Raw genomic sequence first — 23,601 nt, 5'->3', positions numbered from 1 at the left:
AAATCATCCGACTCTAGTTTTTCTCCAATTGAGGGGCAGAAGAGGGGGTTTGTGGATAAAGTGTTTAGCGTGACTCCATCAGACAAGGTCCAGTAATGAGAAGCCAATTGACTTTCCACTGCAGCCTTCAGTGGCCAAGAAGAAAAAGAACAAACCTCTCCATTGTTATCTCTTCTTCCTCCTCTTTCATCCCTCCCTCAATAGTCAAAAGCAGCAAGGTAATTCCAGCCAGGTCCTACTTCACACCTTCAATTTGTCTTTGCCCCCCTCCTCCTCCTCTCCTCTCCTTTTTCCACTGCCTCCCCCCTCCTTCCTTTTGCATGTCTCCTGCTCCCCATCTATCTTTCTGTCTCTCTCTGTCACTCGTTCTCTCCCTCTCTCTCTCTCTCTTTCCCTCTCTCCTAGTGCAAGGTGATGGAGGCGGGTGTGTGTGGGTCTCCGAGAGCACGCCTCAGGGATTATACAGCCCGCTCGCATGAAAGATTCATGATGCTTGGGAGTGTGTGTGTGCGTGTGTATGTGTGTCCCTCACACTCACGCACTGACTGGAAAAGGAGAACAGGGAGAGACAGAGAGAAAAGAAAGCAGGTGGGGGGGATAGAGGGTACAGAGTGTGAGACAAATTGGCGGTGCACAGCAGGGCTAACTCTCCAGGCTGCGATTATACTACTGGCTTTTTTTTTGCATACACCTTCAGACACCATCTTGGCCAGGCTGGCTTTATAGAAATGACCAAATGCAAAAGTGTGAACACAAATGTATGATTTTTCCAGGATTTTTCACATAAATTGATGCCGTGACATTTTGGAGACAAATCGTAGAGATCTTTTGGACCCAATTTGTAGTGGTCCCATGGGAAAAACCACCTCACAAGCATAAAGTAATTTTCAAAAACTAGAGATCCGATCATTAGAGGACCCAAGGATAGATAGACCCGATCCGAAATGCTGTACATCCAGTCACACCCTAATTTAAAACACCAACGCTGGCAGCAGCATGATGTGTTATGAATTAACAAGTAGTCAAAAAAGCAGGATTATAATAATATTCTTCAAAGAATAGCATATAAACAAATTCCAAAAACTATTTGTTGCAACTTGGTATTTATATGGCTTTGGAGCCAATTTTACATAATCATCAAAAGTGGAATACACTGTCCAGGTCTGTCAAGATTTTTTCCCATTGACTTACACTGGGATAGAGAAGTCTATAAATCAGTGGATACATTTTTGGAGGGTCACAGCCCCCCCTACATAAAAGTCTTGTTTCACCATCAGGATTTGATCCACTCTGTAACATGTCAGAAGTCTAGAGGAGCCTCACGTTTAAACCATTTGTCCCTATTCAAGTTAGTTGAGCACTAAACCGGAAGTTAGCCACTCAGCCACACTCGACCCTCGTAACTCTCTAGTGCGCTTGTTCTCTGGGCCCCACAATGCAGAAGATCGTGACAATTTCACACCACAGAAACTTTTTTGTTCTCATGCTTGATGTAGAAAAAACTTGTACTCTTTGTCACATTTCATTTTGATGAATAATAAATGAGCCACAGTTGATCTAATATGAATATATATGTGTTTAATGACATCATAAATTAGATCCGAGAAGCTCTTGGTACAGCACAAACATGTACAAAGACACACCAACAACTTAAGGTAACAGAAGAATCATTCAGCACTTACACTGCACATTTCACATGTCATACAGATGTGTTTATCATTGTGGTCTAAACATCTGCAAGGACTTGCTCTTGCAGTATCTTATCATTCAGACACCCTGGAGTCAGTGAAGGACTGAACAATACCGTAACCATTAACATTTATGAATCATTCATCTTTATACAATTATTCATGATTACATTTACATACTTATATATGTAATAATTTTTTACGACAATGCTCCACTGAGCCACTTTCATAGAAATGAACAGGGGCCCACCACATTGTGTCCAGGTCTCTTTATATATCCATGATCTGTCTGTGTTTTCTTTCATTTTTTTCAGTTGTTTACACGGCTAACAGGTTTTTAAAAACGGCTATTGCCAATGTTGCACAGGCTGTGTTTGATCAATCACATTCACTTACATCACTCACGGTTCCTCTTGTGCTGGGAGAGTACCCACTCTGCTGGTCCGAAAATGCCTATAGACATGAGACACATGACAGATAAACAAGACCCTATCCGAACTGAATAGACCGAGGATAATTTGGACCTGGTCCAACTGGGGTCCCTTGTCAAATTTAAATGACACAAGACCCTTGAAAACCCCCAATACATGTTTTTAGTGGCCAACAACAGTACAGTGGCTATGCAGTGCAAACACACAAATAAACCGACCTCTGTATATCCACACTTGAGCTTCTTTTCATAGAACTAAGGGGGCGTTCATACCGAAAATAGCACTGGGATAAAAATCGCATGAGGCTGTGTTGGTGTGGGCGTATTGCTCCCGGTACTGGCGAGATGAGATAAAATTCAGAAGTTCAGCTCAGTCTGAGTGGAATACTTCCATGAGTTTTAGCACTTATCATACACCAGAGCAGTAACATAGCGATTTATTATACCATGAAACAAGAACCAGGAAACACCTGCCAAAACCCTGTGCATCGACCCCCCCACTGGGCCAACTCACTCTCATAAATGAGGAAGTTTAATGTAGCAATGTTAGTCTAGATGCAGCTTAACAAGTAGAGATGTGCACAAAAAAACACATACACTGTGTTTTTCTCGGTAAATAGCTCCTGTATCGTCAATTTGTTCCTATACTGTGTGTAGCGAAGCCTGGCGCAGACAGATGCAAGCATTTAACTGTGAAGTTCAATGTCAACACAAAAGCACAGTATGATGACACAGCAAAAATAATAATTTCTTAACGTTTTTAAAAAAATGGTTTGTAGTCCGGAAAGGTCAAGAATACACAACTCTAATAATGGATAGAATTACGGAGTTTGGCACACTGTAAAACTCTTCCTCTGTCCTTATGTCCCCTCTCTCTTGCTCTGTATGTAACTCCCCTCTTGCCAGGTCCATGCCAGGAAAGACCGTCTGGCACGAAAACTTGTTACGAGCTTCTCAGCCAGAGGAAGTGTGCCACTGCCAAGTATCTACTGGTGTAGGACAACTCTATTCATGTGCCTTCACCTTGGCAGCCTGTCTGCGAAACAGAGGGAGGTGGAGGAAGAGCGGTGGCGGTTGTGTGTAATGCGTATGTGTTTATCTAAACCTCACCGCGTGCTCTAATAGCCCCTCGCAGGCCTGTTCCCCCCTTTCCCTCTTCAGCATCTTCAAACACATTACATTACTTTTGATTGCATTTCAGATTAGAGAGGGCTGGTGGAAAAAGAGAGCAAAAGAGTCAGATAGACAGGGATGGAGAGAAAGAGGAATGATGGCCGAGAGAAAGAGATGGATGAGGGTGAGAGATATAGGGAGAGAGGAAGGGCAGATCAAGGGGAGGCATGAGCGGAGAGACAGACAGACAGTGTGGATGAGTTTAAATGAGAGACAGACAGATAGAGCAGGGGAAACGGAAAAACAGAGAGGAAGAGCCTCTGGGGGAACGCATTATACGGCCGTTACCCCCCTCTGGTGCAGCAGCGAATGGGAGAGGCTGAGTACCCACTATTCCAGTGACCTTGGAGGTCAGTTGGAGGAAAGCAGCATTAATCAAACTGACGCCCAGGCTGAGGCGGATGATAGCAGGCAGCAATGCTCACAACAAACCCCCCCAAACACCCATCAACAACCCTGCTACCCTCCACACATTTATTTGCATTCTTCCTCTGCCTCCCTCTGTTTTCTTTTGCTGTTGTCTTGCTTTCAGCACATCACCCTCTTCCTTTTTTTTTTCGATTTCTCTCCATCTCTCCCCTCCTCCCTCCTCTATGCATGCCCTAAACCCTCTCTGGATCTCTGGCTACAAACAGTGAATTAACCCATCTCCACCCTGTGTTAATGGACTTCTAAATATCAGCCCTTGCCTGTGGATATGCCACCAACATTTACATTGGTTGTGGGATTGAGTTAGATGCCTTTTGGCCACTCACAGACGTGCAGACATCGATTTGCTTGTTTTGCTCTCTGCGTTGGCGCATATTTTGTGGAAACGGCTTGTGGGGAGTCAGATTGTTTAAAATGTATGTGTGCGTGTAATGAATGTGCAGAGCTATGTGAAAAATGCAATGCGAGACCTCTGATATCGGCCTTTTCACGTGGCCTTTTTCATGCCCTTTTCTAATGTCAAACACACATGTAAATACAGAAGTTATCATTATTTGTACAGCAGTGCAGTTTTGACCTTACAGTCAGGTGAAAGTATAGGAGTTCCCTTTGAAACTTTTTTTAAACAATTACAAAAAGGATTTGCTTTTGGCGCATTGGAAGCTTAAGATGTAAGCATCCGTTTCTTTGGTTCTTCTTCCATAGCAGCTTTTCATGCTGTGTGTTCCGAAAGCGGAGGTAAGCAAAGGCAGCGGAGACTTATGCTGCGTTCACATGGAATCTGGCAGATGGTAGATGGGAAACCGGATATCGTGTTCATGAACGGCAGCAGGATGGTAAATTTAGATGAGGCTGACAGAGAGTACCAGTGATGTTTATGGTAGATGGCATCTCAGTTAAAAGTGAAAATAATTTATCTCTCTGACATCTTCTGTGATGGAATTAAAAAACGTTATGTAGCTTCCTCACACAAGGAGAAAACGTGGGTGATCTGGACAATTACTGGACATTAGTAGAATAATAACATAACATGAAGGACACATAATAATTTAATGTAATATATTTAATTCTATTCCTTGTAAGAGATACAATATCACTGCCCAAACATATCATTATGCATGTTTTGTTTTACCGTCCTGCCATTCTGTCAGACTGTTTTTCCTGTGCCTTCCAAGATGTTGTCAGACAGCATTACTTCCGTCTACTTGCTGGTTGGAAAAAAACAAAGACAGTCTGCTCTGACAGCTACAGACATGTAAGCATATCCAGTTTGAATGCATCAAAAGCCCTCTCTTGTGTGCGTGCACACACACACACAGAGAGGATCTTGTTACTCTAGCAAAACATCAGGACATCGCAGTATTTTAGCATGCTAGTGTAACATGCTAGTATAAGTGTTACAAAACTGCTAATGTTACATGATTTTCATGCTAGGTTTGCACACACAGTCAAGTTTTCATTGTTATCTAACATAACAAGTTTCCTTTTAGATGTTTTAGTATTGATTCTAGCTGGCAGGCATTTAAACATACCAGGTGGAGGTGCTACAGCACAGTTACAATCAGGTTGAGAGGCAGGAGCTGCACCTGCAAAGGTCAAATCCCCCTAACACCCGGCCCTGACATCAATACCAAGTCTTCCCCAGTCTTTCAAAACAAACCAAGACAGAAGAACACCCTTCTAAAGACTTCTTAGGCCTTTTGGGGTTGAATAGAACATGAAGACTGCAGACATACTGTAGGTGCTCCTACCAAAATATCTACACTTGGTGTCCTTGTCTCCTCTAATAATCCTGTGAGTCTGCAAACGACGGAAAGTTGTGAAAATTCAAATAGATGCATTGGTTTGTTGGTGGAACGATACGAGACACTACAGTGACTTTTGCGACATGATTGCGCCGTGGTTTAGCTCAATTTGTCAATGGGTGCAGTAGACAAGTGGAAGTAGTCTCAGCTGCATTGGCCTACTGCAATTTTTCAAAACGCGAAGCGTGAAAAGCCCATGTCCCCAGGGACAGCGCCAGGCTTTGAAGCCATTTTGACACAATTTGTCATAGAAGCCATGCTATAGAAGGACAACTTTCAGGTCAATCATGTGATGCCACTGGAATCAAAAAGATTCTTTTAATTTCTTTTAAGCATCACAACTCGAAATGACTAATTTCACCATCGTAATTTGATCCATTTGATCCAATAACACTTTGGAACTCTAGAAAAGCTACTTTATTACAGTTTTATCCCCATTTAAGTTAGCAGAGGGCAAAACCGGAAGCTAGCCACTAGATGTGCAGTCTCTACTGTGCTTGATCTATGGGCCCAACAATGAGGAAGATCCAGGTAAATTTATGCCCAGGAAATTTGACTTTTTGGCTTCATGCACCACTAAGCAACATTTATAGGAATGAAAGGGGCACTGCCTCTCATGCTGTATCCAGTTCTCTTTATACATCAACGGAAAAGCCCCTATAGGACTCTCCTGACCCAAACATACAGCCTAAATCAGGCATGTCAAACTGGTCCACAGGGGGGCCGGTGTGGCTGCAGGTTTTTGTGCCAACCAACCAAGAGCACACAGTTTGACCAATCAACTGTCTGAAGACAGAGATCAGTTGATTAAATGAGTCAAGTCTGGTGTGCTGCTACTTGGTTGGAAACAAAACCTGCAGCCACACCGGCCCCCCTGTGGACCGGTTTGACATGCCTGGCCTAAATGCTCCAGCCTCCCCAATATGTGCCAGCCAGCCGGTGAAAAATAAAGTCAACAAGCAAGTGTGTACATGTGGTAGTTCTGTGTGTCAGTCAATACAACCCAATCAATACACCCAGGGCCTTTACTGAATCAGGTGTGTATGTGTGTGTTTGTGTGTTTGAGAGAGAGATAGAGTGTGTGTGTGCTTGGGCTGGGGGTGGTTATAGGAGGCTGGGTTAATCTGCGACTGCTCGTCTGCACTGATGATAGTATTGATCTGGTGAATATCATCTGAAGGTCAGGATATGTTGTCTCTGTTTGGAGCGACTTGATCTTAATACACTGCCTGTCCTTTCACTGCCAGTATATAACAGCATATACCACTTCATTTCTAATGGAAACATCAAATATAACAGCGGAGGGCCCGTAAAAAGCAAAGCAGCGGACAGAAAAATAAATCTCTGGCTTTAGATTTTACAAGTATGAGTTTGAAGATAAGGTGGATGATGTGTTTGCATCATGGTTTTGCGTGATAGACGAGTAGAGCTATTCATGCATAGTATTATTATAATATATAACAGTATAGTAAATGGGACTAAGGCGGAAAAGTGTATCCTGCAATGTTAGCCTTTTTTGATTGACATGTCTACTACTCTCCCTCACTGTGGGTCATTATCATCATTTCAGAATGATGAAACAGAAACTAGGCTTGTTAGCACTTAATTATTCATTTGAATCCATAAAGGCAATCAATTAAGCTTAAGTGTGCAATAAATCTGATTAACCAGTCAGTTCCCAAAACACCATAAAATCCACGCAGGTCTTATACCCTGGTAATGAGTTTGCAAGTAGGGAGGGGGAAGGGGCTAATAAGTGAGGGTGCTCACCCACAAACACACACACACTCAAACCCTGGTATACAAACCAGTATTGTGGTTGATGCAGTTTTTTTTCCTGGGTGATAATTTGACGTATTAGCAATTGGGGATGAAAGATAAGCAGGGCTTAATGTATGCTAATATTAAGGTCTTGCAGCTTGTAACAAAATAAAGCAAGGTCATCAGGAAAAAGGCACACGTGTAATTAATAGATGAATTCATTACAAAAACAATGACTCAGTTCAAAAACACTCATTAACAAGATAAGGCATTTGAAATGAAAATAGAAACGTTAATGTGTTGACAACAAGAGAGAGAGAGAGCGACTACATTCAACCTTGAGATGCTGTTAATGCAGTGTGTCTGTGTGTTTGATTGGGCAAATCTGCCCGGCCTCTTTTTTTCCGCCACCGCTGTATCATTCCTCATTATTCTCTGACACACTCGCTCGCTCGCTGCCTCTATGCCTTCCTCCCTCCTTCTATCCCTCTCTCCCTCCCTCTCTCGCTGGCCTTTACCTGCTTGCTCGCCTCAGGGGAAATTACCACAGCTCAGAAACGCTGTCCTACTGCACTGCAACGCTCTGCTCTGCCCTGCCTCCCTCCCTCCATGCATACACACATATGGACACACACAAGCATGCATGCACGCACAAACACCCCCACATACACACAGAGGCTGCATAACCCCTTCCCCACCCCTTGCATTGCCCCTTTAACAGCCACTGCATTCTTACTATTGTCCTCCCCCCATAATATATTATGTGCAGCAGTATATGGAGGATTTGCAGCATTTAGTTGCCAAGGTCTGCTCTGTATTTGTACGAAGGAGTCTAATAGAACATCTGTGTGTCTTCCCATGTTTGTGTGTATATAAAGAGAAATCTGGATCCTTTAGTTCTCAACTATAACATGCCAAATTTAGATCTCCCCTTAGATTATTGAATAAGTTGTTTTTCATCAAATCAATAATTTCTTGCAAACAAATTACATCTTTTCTTGATAGCTCTCAATCAGGTCTATGCCCAGATTATAGCACTAAAACTGCTCTCATAAAGATTTTAAATGAGATTTGTCTGAATAATGATTCTGGTAGTCTGACAGTCTGTGTGTTATTGGATCTTACTGCAGCATTTGACATTGTGGATCAGCCCGTTCTTATTCTGAAGTCTTCAAATATTGCTGCTTTTGCAGTGCATTTGGTGTAAGATCCCAATGCAAAAAGTCACCTTTCACGTCTGCATGATATGCCACTGGACAGCTTCAGCTATGAACGGATAGAACAGTTCGCAGTGTTGTTATATGCTGGCGGATGGGACCTGCCATGGCAGCAACATACACAGATAAGCTGTGTCAGTTGAGCATGCGGCTGCACAGAACCTGTTGTGTCCGTAATATGAGGACCATGTAATAAAAGTAATATATGGACCACAAAGGTCTCTATGGGGCGCGTGGAAGGGGCGGTGAATGGATTGAACCAACCATAAACTTCCATGCAGGAGTCCAGTATTTGCTTCCCATCTGACTGTAATTTTTTTCCTACACCTTACCATGTGCCCTTTTTTAGGCAAAGGGCACATGCTTACAATCTGTATCCTTGTTGCCTAATCCCAACTGTCCTTGCAAGCATGTGTTTTTGTTGACATCCCGACATTGGTTGGCATGTGTTTTTATTGTCTAAACATAACCACTTACTGTGACATGCCACCATGTGCATTTGCTTACATCACAGTAGCGCCATCCTGGAACATCAACAGTAGATGCAGAAGGATACCTAGAGTGCAATATGTAGATTAGTGTCCCCTGCAAAGCAGCAATATATGATAACTTTGGATAAGAATGTGTCGGTGGATCATGAGATACTTCTACATAGACTGGAAAATTGGGATGGGTCATCTGGAACAGTCTTCAGTTGGTTGTTATTTAAAGGGTAATACATATGTAGTCAGAATCGAGAATTATGACATATGGAGTCCCACAAGGATCTGTACTTGGCACACTCCTCTTAAATCTTTACATGCTTCCTCTTGGTCAAATTCTCCAAGATGCTAACGTTGGTTATCAAAGTTATGCAGATGACACGCAGAGCTATCTTATACTGTCTCCAAATGACTATAGTCCAATAGACTCGCTTTGTCTGTGCCTTAAAGAAGTAAACAAAAGGATTCAAAAGGATTTCCTTCAACTAAACAAAGACAAGACTGAGAATTCTCTTCAACAATAAAAAAAGGAAGGCTAGCATTTAATGAATATCTTGATTCCATTAAATCCGTTAAATCTAAATGTGGTGAAACAGCTTTTAGCCATTATGCTGCCCGCTGCTAGAATCAGATCCCTTTGGAACTAAGATATACCCCAAATGTAACCATTTTTAAAACTAAAGACTGTTCCCTTTTCCTCAACTTTTTTAATTAATTATTTTTATGGTAATTTTATTTATTTAATCAATATTGCTTTTACACTCGTCTGTACTATTATTAAACTTGCATGCGCTTTTATTAATCTTATTTTTTTCTTCAAATTTAAAAAAAAACTTTTTATTTTTTATCTTTTGACTTTCAAGAACTTTGAATAACATTTGTGTATTACAAGGTGCGCTATAAATAAATTTGCCTTGCCCTGCCTTTTAGTGCAGGGGAACGTAAGTGTGTATATATTCCCCCACCTAATGGCTTTTATGTGTCAGACCTCTTCCGTTCAGGGTAATTCACTCTTTAGTCTTAATGAAAGTTAATGAAAAGGATCCCTCCTCCTCTTATGGACTAGCATGCCTTCAGCTACTTGCAGTCTCTTATCTCTCATTGCAACGCTGCAGACCTTGGAGATGAGCAATGAGCAACTCAGCGGGGTTTTTACCACTCTTCACTATTATTTAATGGATAGGCACTTCAATCACATTGCTAATCAGAGTGAGGAAAAAACTCCCAATGAATGTTTCAATCGCAATTGCAAATTCTTGCCTTGAAGTAGCAGGGACAGGGAGACTGCGCTGCGCAACACTCTTCTTTTATGTGCAGTTAGTTTCCTTTCCTCCGTCAGAATTATCATCATGACGGTCCTTTTGCATATGTCAAGTCATGCCTTTGGAAATGTCACTTTGAGCGAAGCAGCAGTAGCTCGCCGTCTGCATTTTGATTGCTCACATGCATAAAGTCCAGACTGTGGAGGACTGAGTATTCATAATCAATACCAAAATACTGACACCCCCCCCCCCTCAACTCATCAGTCATTCGGCATCACGCAGCAAATCTATGAATGTCTTCTTCTAGAAGGCGGTGTCTGGGGAATGAGGATTTCAGTGCTGTCATGAAATGTTTGGCTACCCCTCAGATCATGTTTGTCTGGTTAATTCCACAAGATTAGATGTTAAGCATTTGGATCAGGGCTTTGTGTTTAAGAATAAAGCAAAAACAATAGATTTTGAGTTGTAAAATTCATTTGATGATCCTATAAATTCTGGTCTGTCATAAACTATGGAATATATTTTGACTTTCAAAGCAAAAAAAACCTGCCGCCTGTTGGGATTCTTTTTATGTAATTTGTCTGCTGATGCTTTTGTGAATGTGTGTGATTATTAATGTTTCTGGTTGGTGATACTGTCTCTCATGGGAAACATGTTTAAACGATAAAATGTAGCCACGGAGCACAAGCATTAAATATGCATGCAGCCACGTATGTAACGCACAAGTATTTGTGATGTGAGCGTAAAGACAGTATGTGTATGGTATGCATATGAATCTGTGGCTCGGTATATGCACGTGCATTCTTGTGTGAATCAGTGCATGTGAGAGTCTGGCAGACTCCGGCGGCAGGCTTGAAATTAAAACCTTATGCGGAACGAGGCTCATGATTGGACTGGAATTAAAACAAAAGGCAGAGGAGCGCACTGAAAAACTGAAGAGGAGAAAAAGAGAATGGCGAGAGTAAGAGGAGGAGGAGGAGGAGGAGGAGAAGGGTTTTGTCTGAGAGGGGAAGCAGTGAGCGATTGCCTCTGCTGCAGTCCTACAGCCTGTGTCTGGGCTGTTTCCTATCAGAATGTCAGGCGGACCTCTCCCATTGGCTCGCTCCTGTCAGCAGTCTGCTTAAATGTGAAAGCAATTGGGGAAATTGGTAGAGTCAAAGAAACATCTCAGAATAGCTGGAGAGTGGATGTGCGGGAGGAAGGGCGAGCACTTCCTATCTTTTTTCGTCTTTGCACACACGCACACCTGAGTTCTCGCCTTTGATGGCTAAGATCGTGCCATCGTTTCAAGTTCTCCTTTGTGGTGCACAGATTTCCATCTCCATCTTTGATAACTCATGTGAGTCTACATAAAGGAGATTTAAGCCACAAGTAATGTCGGCACTTTAGTTCGCCTGATGTAATAAATCACTGCAATGAAGCTTCACGTATTCGATAAACTCAGAACACTATTTATGTGGCATGAATTAGCAAATATCTGCATACACTTAATAGTCTGTGATCCGCAGTGAACTACATTTCCCTCCAGGCGTTTCTGAAGGCATTAGACCTCTGCTCTCACCTCTCTTAACCCTGTGCGTGGAACATCTGCTTTCTCCATTCACTTGGAGCTTGCTATTTTAATAGCTCTGGGCATCTTGCCTTGAAAAGGAGAAAAAAAAAGTTTTGGACGGGGCCCCTGGCTTTCTCATTAGCAGTCTCTCCCAGTGATGTATAGGAGCCCACAGCTTTGCTGAGAGAGTTCTCACTGGTCAGCCTTCCCCTTTGTGGACTGCAGCCTTGACCTGTTCCCACCTCGCAGTCTGTGAGTGTGTGTGTGTTTGTCTGTGCATGGAGCGGTCATTTCCATGAGAAAGGAGCGCGGAGAATGGACAGGGGCTGCATTTTCTTTTCTCAGAGGCGGCTGCAGACGCGGTTCAGGGGGCACAAGGGCGACCTCATCCATCATGTTGTGAATAGTCTGGAATTATCGCCCGTGTTTCTGGACATCATGTGATCAAGAGATTCTTGACAAAAGGTCATTTTGGGTAGAGAAACCCGGGGGAGGGCCCTTTAAGAAGCGTTTGCTAAATAAAGTTTGCCATGCAAGTTGAACATTGCTCGTGCACTTTTACGACTCGTCTACCTCGGTTTTTCTAGGGGACTATTTCGGTCATGAGTCACATGAAGCATGGTATCCTATTTTACAGCCTACTATATGTTATGTAACTGTGCCACAAGGAGCCCGTGGTGATTTTTCGGCCTGTCTTTACAATATCATCCCACCAAAATCTATAACAGTGCTACATTTGTTTCTTATTTAAGCTCCGGTATTGGCTGCATGCTTGAGCAATTACCTTGGAAATATGAGCTGACCGCCTGTCCATCCTCGGTGGCCGCTCGGAGGTTTGGCGGACGCGGGGAGGAGGGCGGGCCGGAGGGCGGCGGGCGGAGTCAGCGTCCGCTGTTTTGGTTGGTCGCGGGTGACGTATCTGGAGCCACTTCCTGGTCTGTCAGCTCTCTGGGAGGAGGAGAGCGAGACTGCGGTGTTGTTAGTTTGAACAAAATGGCTGCGAGACCACTGTCAACGAGAGCTCACTGAACGCCTACCATGACTGTCCGCTCCGCTGTCTGGATCCACACAGAATGTATTTCCCCGGAGTCGTTTCTCACTTTGCATTCGCGGTAGCCAGCCCGTCGCTAGTCGTCCAGCTGGCGACCTAAACAAGAAGAAAAAAAAACAAAACATTTCTTTTGCACTTTAAAACAAGTTGGCTGGCTGGCTGGCTGACGGCCGTCGGTTTACACGGCGAGAACTCATCGGCGATTTTTCACGAAAATTGTCTGGTTTGCAAAACCTCGCAACGGTCGACGACTTACAACCAGCTAGCTTTAGCTTGCGTTATTTAGCTGCTTTTCAAAGTCATTTTATTCGTGTTTTTTGTTTTTGTTGTTAGTGGTGCTTCGTCTCCCTCCCCGCCCCCCATTATATCGTGACGTTTTTTAACAAACTGTTTTTCGGCGAGTTTAATTTCACGGCATATTTTGTTATTTTTTTGTGATGCTCAGAGCATTAATTACCGTACTTGCTGTGCGTATATCTGGCTGAGTAGCCGTTGTTTACCTCGGTATCTTGTCACCAAGCTGCTTCTGCAGCAGTCGGCTTATCTGCCAAGTCTGACTTTAATTGCGACTGAATCTCTGCTCCATCTCTTTTTACGGGTAACTTTAGAAAAGACACCGGAGAATGCTTTTCTGCGTATTTTTTCTGCCATGCACCGACTCTTCACTGAAAGCTGCCAAAGCTGTGGTTAACGCAAGGTAAGTCTCAAATGAATAGTGTTTGAGAAATTGATGAATGTTATCGCTGAACACTGTGTTTAAAAATCGAAAATATTACCGACTAACGTTAGGAAAAGAAGAAGAAAATAAGCCAGCCGCAATGATAAATAAATAGCAACATCGCAGCATTAACTTATGGCCAGTTACAACTACGATATTAACACTACAGCAGGCATTGTCGAGTGCTACGTTATTAAAACACCCATAAAAACGTATCTTTGTTTGTATGGTTTAATTTGCAATATTCATGTTGTGTATCCTTAGAAATAAAACTGGGCTGTTGTGTGAATCTGTCTTCCCTGCGAGCACCCAAACACCCAAAGGGTTTCCGAGGGGTGTCCCCTGCAAAAATTCGCAATAGTGCTTTATGTGATTTTGGATCGATGAGAAACTCCTTCACAAACGACTGACCGATCTGAGGTTTTCTCCCATGTGCTGCCTTTGAATATTCATTCTGATGTTGATGACTAAATTTAGCATGTGAGTTGAAATGTTGGGAAGTTTTGTGTTATATCATAGCTCTTTCATGATTGGCCGAGTGCACTGGAACACACTGAGTACATGTGAGCGTGTAGTGTGATGGTTTCTTGAGTTGACTGAGGGAATCGCCTTGCCTTTTCCTGTGTTTCTGTTCTTATGTAGGGGAATGGTGTGGTAGTTTGATCACACAGTACTATGTATAGGTCGGATGTTGACAGTAGTGCCTTATTATGGATTGTTTTGTTTTGTGGTTGCACATTGCAACTGCAGTTTGACACATTCTTTACATTTTATCCCGATTGTTCTGTTGTCACTCCTTTATAGTCTTTCTCTATCTCATCCTGTATCTTGCACACTATTGTACATTCCACTACACTAATTCCTATGACATTATTAAACATAGCTGCTGCCCCCCCCCCGGTGAGAAAGCCGGAGATACTGATTGAACTGTCGCCTTCCATTGCATCCCCCCTTCCTGCATCCTGTCCCCAGGCACTGGAGTATAGCTTTTAATATCTCCTCCGCGTGTCTTAATTGAAGTACATAATTTCCCGTTCAATTTCAAACCCCCTTTCACCCCCCCCCCTCTGACATCTCTGTCACCACTGTCTTATCTCTATCGTCACACACCAGTGAGGTGATGAAATGAAAAATGCGTGCGAGCGGCGGTAGCACACGTACATGTGTACGTTTTCAGTCTGAAGGGGAGACTGTAATGTCGTTTATTTGTGTGTGAGGTACATACACATTTGCGTGTATGCTTTGGAGGGTGTTTATGTGTGTCTGTGCCATGTCTCGGAATGTAAGTGTGTTCAAGATTCAAGATTACTTTATTTGTCCTGAGGGAAATTCGTCATGGACATAAAGGCTGCCACATAAAGATACACACAGTTACAGTGCAATAACAGACGTAAAGTGCATAGTGGAGACAGAAAGTGCATTCAGATACGTGCAACACAGCCTCTCGTTTCACACTCGCCCTAAGCCCTGAGTTTAGGAGATTGTCTATTAGAGGGATGAAAGAGTTTTTACACCTTTTGTGTCATCTTCTTCTGTATTTAATTGGAAACCCTCTCCAGTCTACCTGACAGGAGCAGTTTATATTCATTCATGTTCAACTAGTGAATACACACGAGCAATGCCTGTCGCTTTTGCCATTTATATGTCTGACCATTTAAGTCAAGCTCAAAGCCCTCGGCAGTTGGTTAATGCCCTGCAGTTGTTCAAGTCATGAGCTGCCTCCTGCATACCCCAGACACCCAGCTGACTCACAGACACACACACACACACACACACACAGAGCCATGTTCTTCCCTAGGGTCAAGGGTCCTCCTCCCTTCCATGCGAACGCCCATTTTTCCAAAAGGCCGAAAAGCATGCAGTAAGGGGGGGTGAAAAGATGTTGCTGGGGTCTCTGTGGTGTGTATGTAAAATGAGTGAATAGGGAGAAATGAAAGACCTAAAGCCTGGTAAGAGGAGGTGGGAGAGCAAGTTTTCTTAAATACCGCACAGCTAAGGCTTACCCTGCCCAGACATGACGGCTTTAGCACCATAGCTACCACTGCAGCCACAGCCGGTGGCTCATCTGGAGGGCACTAGGGCAAAAGGGATGTATAGGCATGAGGTCACCCGCACTGGGGTTACCCCCAAGGCAAGACGAGTTGTGTTGGGATGATGTCTATGGTGCTTCTCCTTTTGAACCGTCTTACAGTTTTTTAGTGTTTGGAGCAGTATAAAAGGTTTGGCTTTGTTCCTTTTGGTTCAAAGGGAATGCATCAATTATCCACTTGGAGAACACGGGTTGCACTGATGGTCTACGGAGAGCATAGATAGTCTATCAATGCATGCCAACATCTGCAAATCTAGACACAAATTGCAAGAACTCTCAGTCTTGAGACTTATAATTGGTTCTTTCCCAGCGCAACAAGACCCAAAAATGAGAAATCAAGCCTCTCACTGGGGCCCAGACTCACTAAATTATATTACAACTTTTGCCATTTTGGCAGCGTGCTTGCAAGAAACCCATAACCCATGTTGGCTCTGGATCCAACCAGGCTGTAGGCTGTTGGCATCTAGACATTGTTTTGATTAAGAAAGCCACGAGGACTAACCCTGGCAGTAAGTCCATCTGCAGCTCCTTATCACAGAGGAGGCAGGGTCATTTGTTTAAAAGGAAACTCAAAGCTTGCTTCCTCCTGTCTTACCCTTTGTAGACAAAACATGAACACGAGTCCAGTCCTCAGGTTGCTATCATTAGCCTGGTTTCCACTAAAGGGTCCAATTTAATTGGAATGTGTCAGCTTGCCATGGCACCGTATCCCCCATGCTCAGTTTTAGCTCTTGTGTTTTGATTTTTCATTTCACTGCAGCTCTTAGTCTATTTGCGCTACAATTTCAAACAAACAAAAACTTCTTTCTCTCCCCCGTCAGACATTTTGTGTTTGCTCTGGTAAATCCCACTTAGTCGTGCTTTGGAAAAGTGGCTAGTGTTGTCTGTCCCTTCTCTCCATCATTGACCTTAGCCCAGGTCTGTCCGTGGTAGTCACTGAGCCTGTGATTATGAGGCTTTTCAAACAACTGACACAATCCTGATAGATAACACGCTTAACACTGCCGCAGGGTGCTGCAGCAGCAGGGAGGCGTTGACAGTAGAATCAGCTGGATTCAATGGGAGGCTGCCAAAAGCCATTACCCTCTTCCTCTATTCTGTGGTAGAGGGGGGCAGTATAAAGACTCACCAACCAGTTGTGTGTGGTGAGGTCATTGTGCTAAATGAGGAGTGTTTGTGTATGTGTGTTAGAGCGAGTGAGGGGGGGAGTGTACGGTACTGGCAGTAGCACTGATAGGTAGCCAAGAAATAGTTGTAGTATACTTTGTTGGATGGTCATCACCACGAAAACAAACATTATCAATACATCATTAACACTTCCAAGTGTCCAGATTTTTTTTCGAGGGGTGTGTTATGTTTTGTTTTTGTAGGTTTGTGGTATACTCAGTTGGTGGCTGCGTCTACAAAAAGGTTTATGCAACCTGGGTCTGCATGGACTCAGCCGGAGTTCACTTGAGGTTCGACACTAATCTTCTTTGGTATGAGACAGTGATCTCATGTTGTGAGAGACATGATCTTATCTCCGAGTGCTGCCAGCCCTAAATTTGACACTTCCTGGTTGCAAGTGTGTGAGTGCAAGCTGCATTCATTTTTTATATGGTAAAAGAACACATAGTTTTTACAATCCAATGTTAAAGGCAGCCAACAGGTTCACTGTAAACTGACAAGCTGATCTTACTTTTATAAATCAAGGGAACCGATTGCCTTGCTAAACGTAAATATAAATATTAATATCAGTTTTAATTTATGTTTGTCATATCTAATTGTGAAGTTGTTCCAAATTAAAAGTGACAAGTGAATTAACTTGTTCTCTTTAAGTTATAGCAACTTAGGTTTTTAAGTACACCAAGTTCTTGGGCCTTAACTGAACAGTTGTATGTATTTTGAATGTTGACTGTTTTAGTATTGATATTTGTGATAAAACTTCATGACATGGAGTCTATTAAAATCTGAGGTAAAGTCAAAGAGAACAATGGTATTGTCTTAAGATGCTCACAATGGCATTTTGTCAAAGTTGAAACAATCCCGTAAACTAATCATTCTTTGTTGTGCTTACTTTAGTTATCAAAGTTAATCAGTTTCCTAAATATTACTGAGTGAACACAACTGTTCAGTTATGCCAGACTAACTTTGTTTAAGTTGCTATCCTTTTAAAAAATCCAGTTAATTTCTCGTCCTTTAATTTTAAGCCAACCTAACAAACAGATATAAAGTAAATGTAAGGTAAGAGTAGTTATCCTTAGTAACCTTTTCAAGGCAATCGGTTGTCTTTTTTTCTTAGATTAACATCAACTTGGCAGATTTTAAAGTGTTATAGTGTAACTGTACCACAGACAAAAACAGGTTTAATCCCCTGAACATTATGTCATACAAGAACAAGGTATAGAAGAGTCGTAACCAAAGACTCCTATGGGCGTTGGGGTGGTTTGAGCGTCCCCCACCCTCTTATCCAAGTTGTGTGCCAATGGAGGGGGCAGGGGCTTATGGGGCCCACCAGGGGTAAGCCAGGCCAGAATAGAAGCAGGGGGATGGGGGAAGCGAAGCTGAAGCCGGCGAGCTGCTGCCTGTGAGTCTTGGCAGGGGTCCAGGGGAATGTTCAGTGTGCTGGGGTTCGGCGGGGGCCCTCCTTCCCTCCCTCTGCTCCGTGTCGGCTAATTGGAGAGATGTGGAGAGAAGGAGAGGGCCATCACATGGAAGCTGACAGAGAATATTCAGGACATCCAGCCTACTGTGTTCCCTTTTTCCTGCTCCACACCAACATTAGACAGCCTTAGTCATTATGTAAAAGGACTAAGGCCCTACAGCACTTCCAAAGCCCTCAGTTACAGCTATGTAAATAGCACTAGCATGCTCTGCTTTCTACCTATGCTGAGGATACGGCTTAGACTTGAAAACTTGGGTCATTTGTTTGCCGTCTGGACTGTTTATCGCCTTAATCAACTTGAGAACAATCAATGAAGTTCAAGTGTTTACTTTTACTATGTGTGTTTTGATTGTTAGCGCACATTTTAAGGATTTGATTTAATAGAACTGCTGGAAATGATCAACAAAGCATTTCTTGTGATGTTTGAGTTGTGTTAAAGTACAAAATATATTTTCTTGTGGGCAGATTAAGTTCTAACAGCAGCCTAATTCATATTAATTAAGGCACTGGGGATCTGAAAATACTTGAATTTGGGCTAATAAACTGTCAGCCCAACACATCATATTGCACCTTCTTCACTAATGCTTTGAGCCTGAGATTGCTGTAGTAACTTACAGTATTTTCAGTATTTTGTTAGGAGCTTTAATGCATATCTGCAAGATTTAACTGAAGATATTGAATATGTACGTCTCAATAGTTCAATATAACCAAGCTAGCTAATATTTACTCAAGATAGAAACACGTCCACAATACTACCGTTCTGCTTTCCCTGTTTTTTCTACATCTCCAACGACGTCATGACTACAGGTTTACAGAGGGGGCTGTCACTTTCCCTGCTAGTTCTTGTCCTCATTGAAGAGTAAGCACAGCACTTATTTTCCATCTCTCTCTCAAAGTCTGTTATTGCTTACGCTGCTGACTGCCAGGGAATTTGTTGACATTTTGTATATGTATATATAAAGGTGGAGGCCATGTCAAAGTAACTTAGAGATGCACAGCCCAGATGATTAGCTTATTTATGTTAGCATGCACCATGTGTACATATGTGTCCCTTGATTTATTCTGATTTTGACAATTAGATGGTGGCTGTGAAGACAGGCTGTATTAATTGAAAGAGAGGTTAAAGACTTTTCTCACTCCCTATTTATGCCCCAAACATCAGTTAAGGCATGTGCTAAAGGCCTGTTAAAATAATTACATTATCAACATAATGAGATCAGCAAAAATTGTCAAGTTCATGTCCATATTGTACGATAGTGCACTTGTGTTTACATGTGTTAGTTTACAAAAGAATGTCACCCAATGTCATTTATCACAATTATTTCTGGGACGATATGCTGTCCAACAAAGTAATTTCTCATGCTAGTTTTAGACAGCAGTCACACTGTTGTGAACCCTGGTTTATCTGTTTCCTGAATGCGCTTCACTACATTGCTTTGGCAACATTTTGACATCAACAGAAAGTCGTCAATGCATTTTTAACAATAACAGATTTGAATAAGTCAATTTCTGAAGATACAGAAAAAAACATATGCATTTTGACTGATCTAAATTGTAGATTTGGACATGCCTTTATCTTCCACAAGTGTAATTTTATTTTGTCTGAGTTGGTAAAAGCCAGCCAGTTCTTTCAAAGCCATGCTATAAAGCTTATTAAGGAATGCCATTGTGCATTTAGAGGTGCTCAATTTTTGTCTATGGTAAAAAAAAAAAGAAAAATAGTTTGTGGACTCCTGCATAAGGTTAATCATGAGAGGTCATCCATTGTATTAATGCTAATCGCACCTCATAACTATCGGGACCTTTTAGACAAGGAGTCTCCTCACAGGCTCTTAAGCTGCCATCCAGGCACGCAGATTAAAACAAATACGCAAAATATGCAGGCATATGCAGACTATGCACCACCACTTATTCTCATAAACACAAAGCAGTCCTAAGTAAAGACAAACGCACTTGACAGCTTCTTCTTGAATTCAATAAGCTTTAGCTGTGGTGCTGGCAGGGAGCAAGCCTGCTTGGTCTTGTGTATTGTGCTGTTTTCCTATTTAATGAGCTGCCATCGTGTTAAAGTTTCATATCGACTTGGCGGAGGATGCAGCCAAGACACTGTGAGCTAATTTTCTGGAGGCAAACCTCAAAGCTGTTATTTATAACGCAGGTCTGCCTCTCACACTATCCGACTCTTTGACTTTTCTTTCTCCATCCTCGCATCGCCCTCCCAATCGCAGCTTTCCACCCACCCACTCGCCCTCAATCAGTCCCTCGTCTGCAGATTCCAACAGCCGAGAATATTTCCGCCACAGTTCATTGAGCAAGTCCAGTCTAGTTGCAATAAAATGTGTTGTATATCTTCACGAGCCACTCTCTCCACCTGCTGAAAGCAAAGCTGGTATGCAGTGAATGCTTAGAAACCGAGCGGCCAGTGAGAGTGTCAGTGTGACTGAGGGTTGGAAACACACATGTTGTTATTGCTGCTTATCAACTGTGGAATTTACAAGCTTGTTTTCCCCAAGCCATTCAGGTCAAGTGAACACAAATGCTCACGTGTTCGTGTAGAGTAGTCGAGGTCTGTAGCAGCAGTAGCAGGTTTTGAGGAATTACTCCTCAGGTAAGGGCTGTCCGTGATAATGTTGCATGTAATGAGGCTCAGGAGAGCCCCGTGGCTTCTCTAATGCCACAGGAATGGGTGGCTGCCCGAATGGTAATGTTGGTGGAGAGTGGATTTACCACACTCTGCGGCCACAACCCAGTGGTGGTTCGAGCACATTTGCTGCCCTAGACAAGCTGTCTACAGTCAAAGTACTGCATGCTTGCCGTGAAAATGCAAATAAATAGCTCATTTAACAATAACAAATAAGATTAAAATACGTGCTAGTCTGCTTTCAAGAACCTGTTGCAAATGTGTTATAAAAATCAAATAAATCAAAGACAAAAAACTATAATCAAAACAAAACATTAACTAATTATATCATAATTCCCTTTCTAATATCTAATTTATTTAGCTGTGAAAATATCAGCAAATTTCTCCCTCAGGCACCAAAAGCTACATTTTTCAAGACTACATTGAACACATCATGAAAACATTTAAGTTGACCTTCACCCAATGCTCATTATTACTGAATAGAGCTTGAATGCTTCGCAATGAAAGTCAATGCAACCTCCGTGAGCTGTTTGTTTGTGGCCACCAGCAGCTTATAACTAATGTTCATTATCTCTCCCTCTGCTGGATTTGTCTTTTTTTTCCCTTTCTCTACACAGCTCCTCTCAGTGGTGCAGTGGTAGTTGATGAGGTGGGTACACTAACAGGTAGATGGGAGGGTTATGCATAAGGAAGTAGATATAATCCTCTATATATTCCAAAGGCTCCTCTGACGTCCACTTGACTCAGGCATCGTTTAGACATTAAAGACTCACTTTAAACTTTTTCTTCTGGACACATCTTTGGCGCCCCCCTTGGGATTGTGCCCTAGGCGGCCACCTTTATCGCCTTCAGCAAGCGTTGCCACTGCCTGATCATGGTACTATTTTTGCTGAGAGAGGAAAGCCCGACAGCCTTTCAGAACATGCGAAGCTTCATGTTTTTCCTCGCAGCTCTCCCCTGTTTTCAAGTTCTACCTCAGTGTCTCTTTTCCTTTGTCTCGCTCCCCCCTTTATTCTCTTTTTCCATCACCCTTGCATCGTTTTCCCCCTCACCCCTCGCTTTTCTCCCTGCATCTCTAGAAACTAGTGATCAAGGTGCATGGATATTTCGGTTCCGCTTTCTCCCTTCCTCCTCCTCCAGCTCGTCCCCCCGTCTCTCCTTGTCTGCCATTCTCAATAGTGCTCCGTTCAGATTTTTTTTCTACAACTCCTCCATTTCTCCAGTGAGGATTCTTTCTGTCTTTTCCCTCTCCCAGCATCGTCTCTCTTCTTTCTCTCTCTGCCCTGTCTGGTTCTCCGGCGGCTGTCGTTCTTAATTGGTGTTGCTCTGCGTCTGCTTTCATCCTTCGCCTGTTTTTTCCCCCCCTTCCTATCATCACCCCCCCCTCAATCCTCGGCTCTCCTTCGCCTCCTCCCACCTCTCTCTCTCTGCCGGAAAAAGACAGGCATCAGACAGACTGCCTCCTGCCTGTGTACATCAAGCCTCCCTGTGTGAGCCTGTGTGTTTTTATGGGACTGGGTTTGTGTGTGTTTCTAGCCTGTTCATTCCTGTACAGTGTGTTCCTGTTATCATGCCTCCTTCTCTATAGCTTAGCCCTAAAGTCCCAGGATATGGAACTGTTTGTGCGGCACAGGAAGAGAGGATAGTGCCTCATTGTGCCGTTTCTTTCCAATTTCCCTGCGGCCCTGGTTTGCTTAGACTTGGGATGTTTTCCTACTCAGCTCTGTATTCTTAAGAAAAGCCTCAAAGTCAACATGGAATCATTGGTTAGGTCAGGGTTGTGGGGTCCTTGCATGTTGAATTTCCTGTAGAACCGCTTCATAAATGTGAGGGGATGGTAATAGTTTTGGCTCTAAAGACCCTGGCTTGCCTGTGTGCCTTTACTAGCCTCAGCTCTAGTATAGATTTACATGTATACTGCAAATATAAATATAAATATATATATATATATATATATATTGTCTATGCATCAAAACAAAGGTAGCTTCATGCTTTGCCGAGTTAAGCTTGAGCAGCTACCATTACCCTTGCAGATTTCCAGTCCAACCACTCAAAGCTATTAAAATGTTATGTTGTATTCATTACATGTAGAAGTAGAAGAGACAGTGATGCTGTTTGTACATCGAAGCAAATTTTGGATGAACAGACTCGAAGCATCTGCCAGCTTTGCATACACCTGCGACTTTAGACAATACACAACTGCATTTTGGACATATTGGTGAACAGCTTGCTAGCTTTCATGATACAACATGTAAATCAAACTATTTTGCATTTTTTTTAGTGAAGCATGTTATTTTCCTTTTCCTTTTTTTTTTAAAAAGCCTGAACATCTGTTGGATTCAATATAAATATAAATATAAATATAAATATATATATATATATATATATATATATATATATATATATATTAGGCCTCAAAAGTCATTAAATAGCCTTAAGAATTTCTGTAGTCTCCATTGTCACAAACATTTAATATATTTTCATTTGTCTTATGATTCCATTTATTCAATTTAATACATTTGTTTCACTCCATCCATTTAATTAGTTTTTGTCAAAGTCAGTTAATGATTTGTCCATAAACCAGTCTTAAATTAGTTTAAAAAGCATTACATTTAGGTGTCTGATGCCTGTAAACACTAATGGTGGGAATCACCAGAGG

The 23,601-nt window shown here is 42.5% G+C and overlaps 1 protein-coding gene and 1 long non-coding RNA gene across 7 annotated transcripts in view; one reads left to right on the top strand and one right to left on the bottom strand.

Annotated features, from left to right (window-relative positions):
• The window catches only part of tnrc6c2 (trinucleotide repeat containing adaptor 6C2), a 174,871-nt gene that overhangs the window by 96,005 nt on the left and 55,265 nt on the right, over positions 1-23,601 (top strand). For 5 of the 6 annotated variants that reach the window (XM_088075567.1, XM_088075564.1, XM_088075566.1 and 2 more), the window contains exon 1: positions 12,774-13,547. The exons of the other annotated variant lie outside the window; for it this stretch is intronic. The gene's annotated coding sequence lies outside the window, so the exon portion shown is untranslated. Of the gene's footprint in view, positions 1-12,773; positions 13,548-23,601 lie in introns of those variants that run through there. 6 annotated transcript variants of the gene reach the window in all.
• Positions 1,587-12,948, bottom strand: LOC148189913 (uncharacterized). Its single transcript, XR_015776211.1, has 3 exons — positions 12,837-12,948; positions 12,584-12,747; positions 1,587-2,141 (listed from the first exon to the last, which is right to left on the bottom strand). It is a non-coding gene; the product is annotated as an uncharacterized LOC148189913 (long non-coding RNA).

This window comes from Plectropomus leopardus, chromosome 3, assembly GCF_026936395.1.
Source record: "Plectropomus leopardus strain MGB_pleo_1.0 chromosome 3, ASM2693639v1, whole genome shotgun sequence".
NCBI classification, from domain to species: Eukaryota; Metazoa; Chordata; class Actinopteri; order Perciformes; family Serranidae; genus Plectropomus; species Plectropomus leopardus.
Note: the sequence above shows the minus strand (reverse complement) of the source record. Positions and strands in the feature narration are given on the sequence as shown.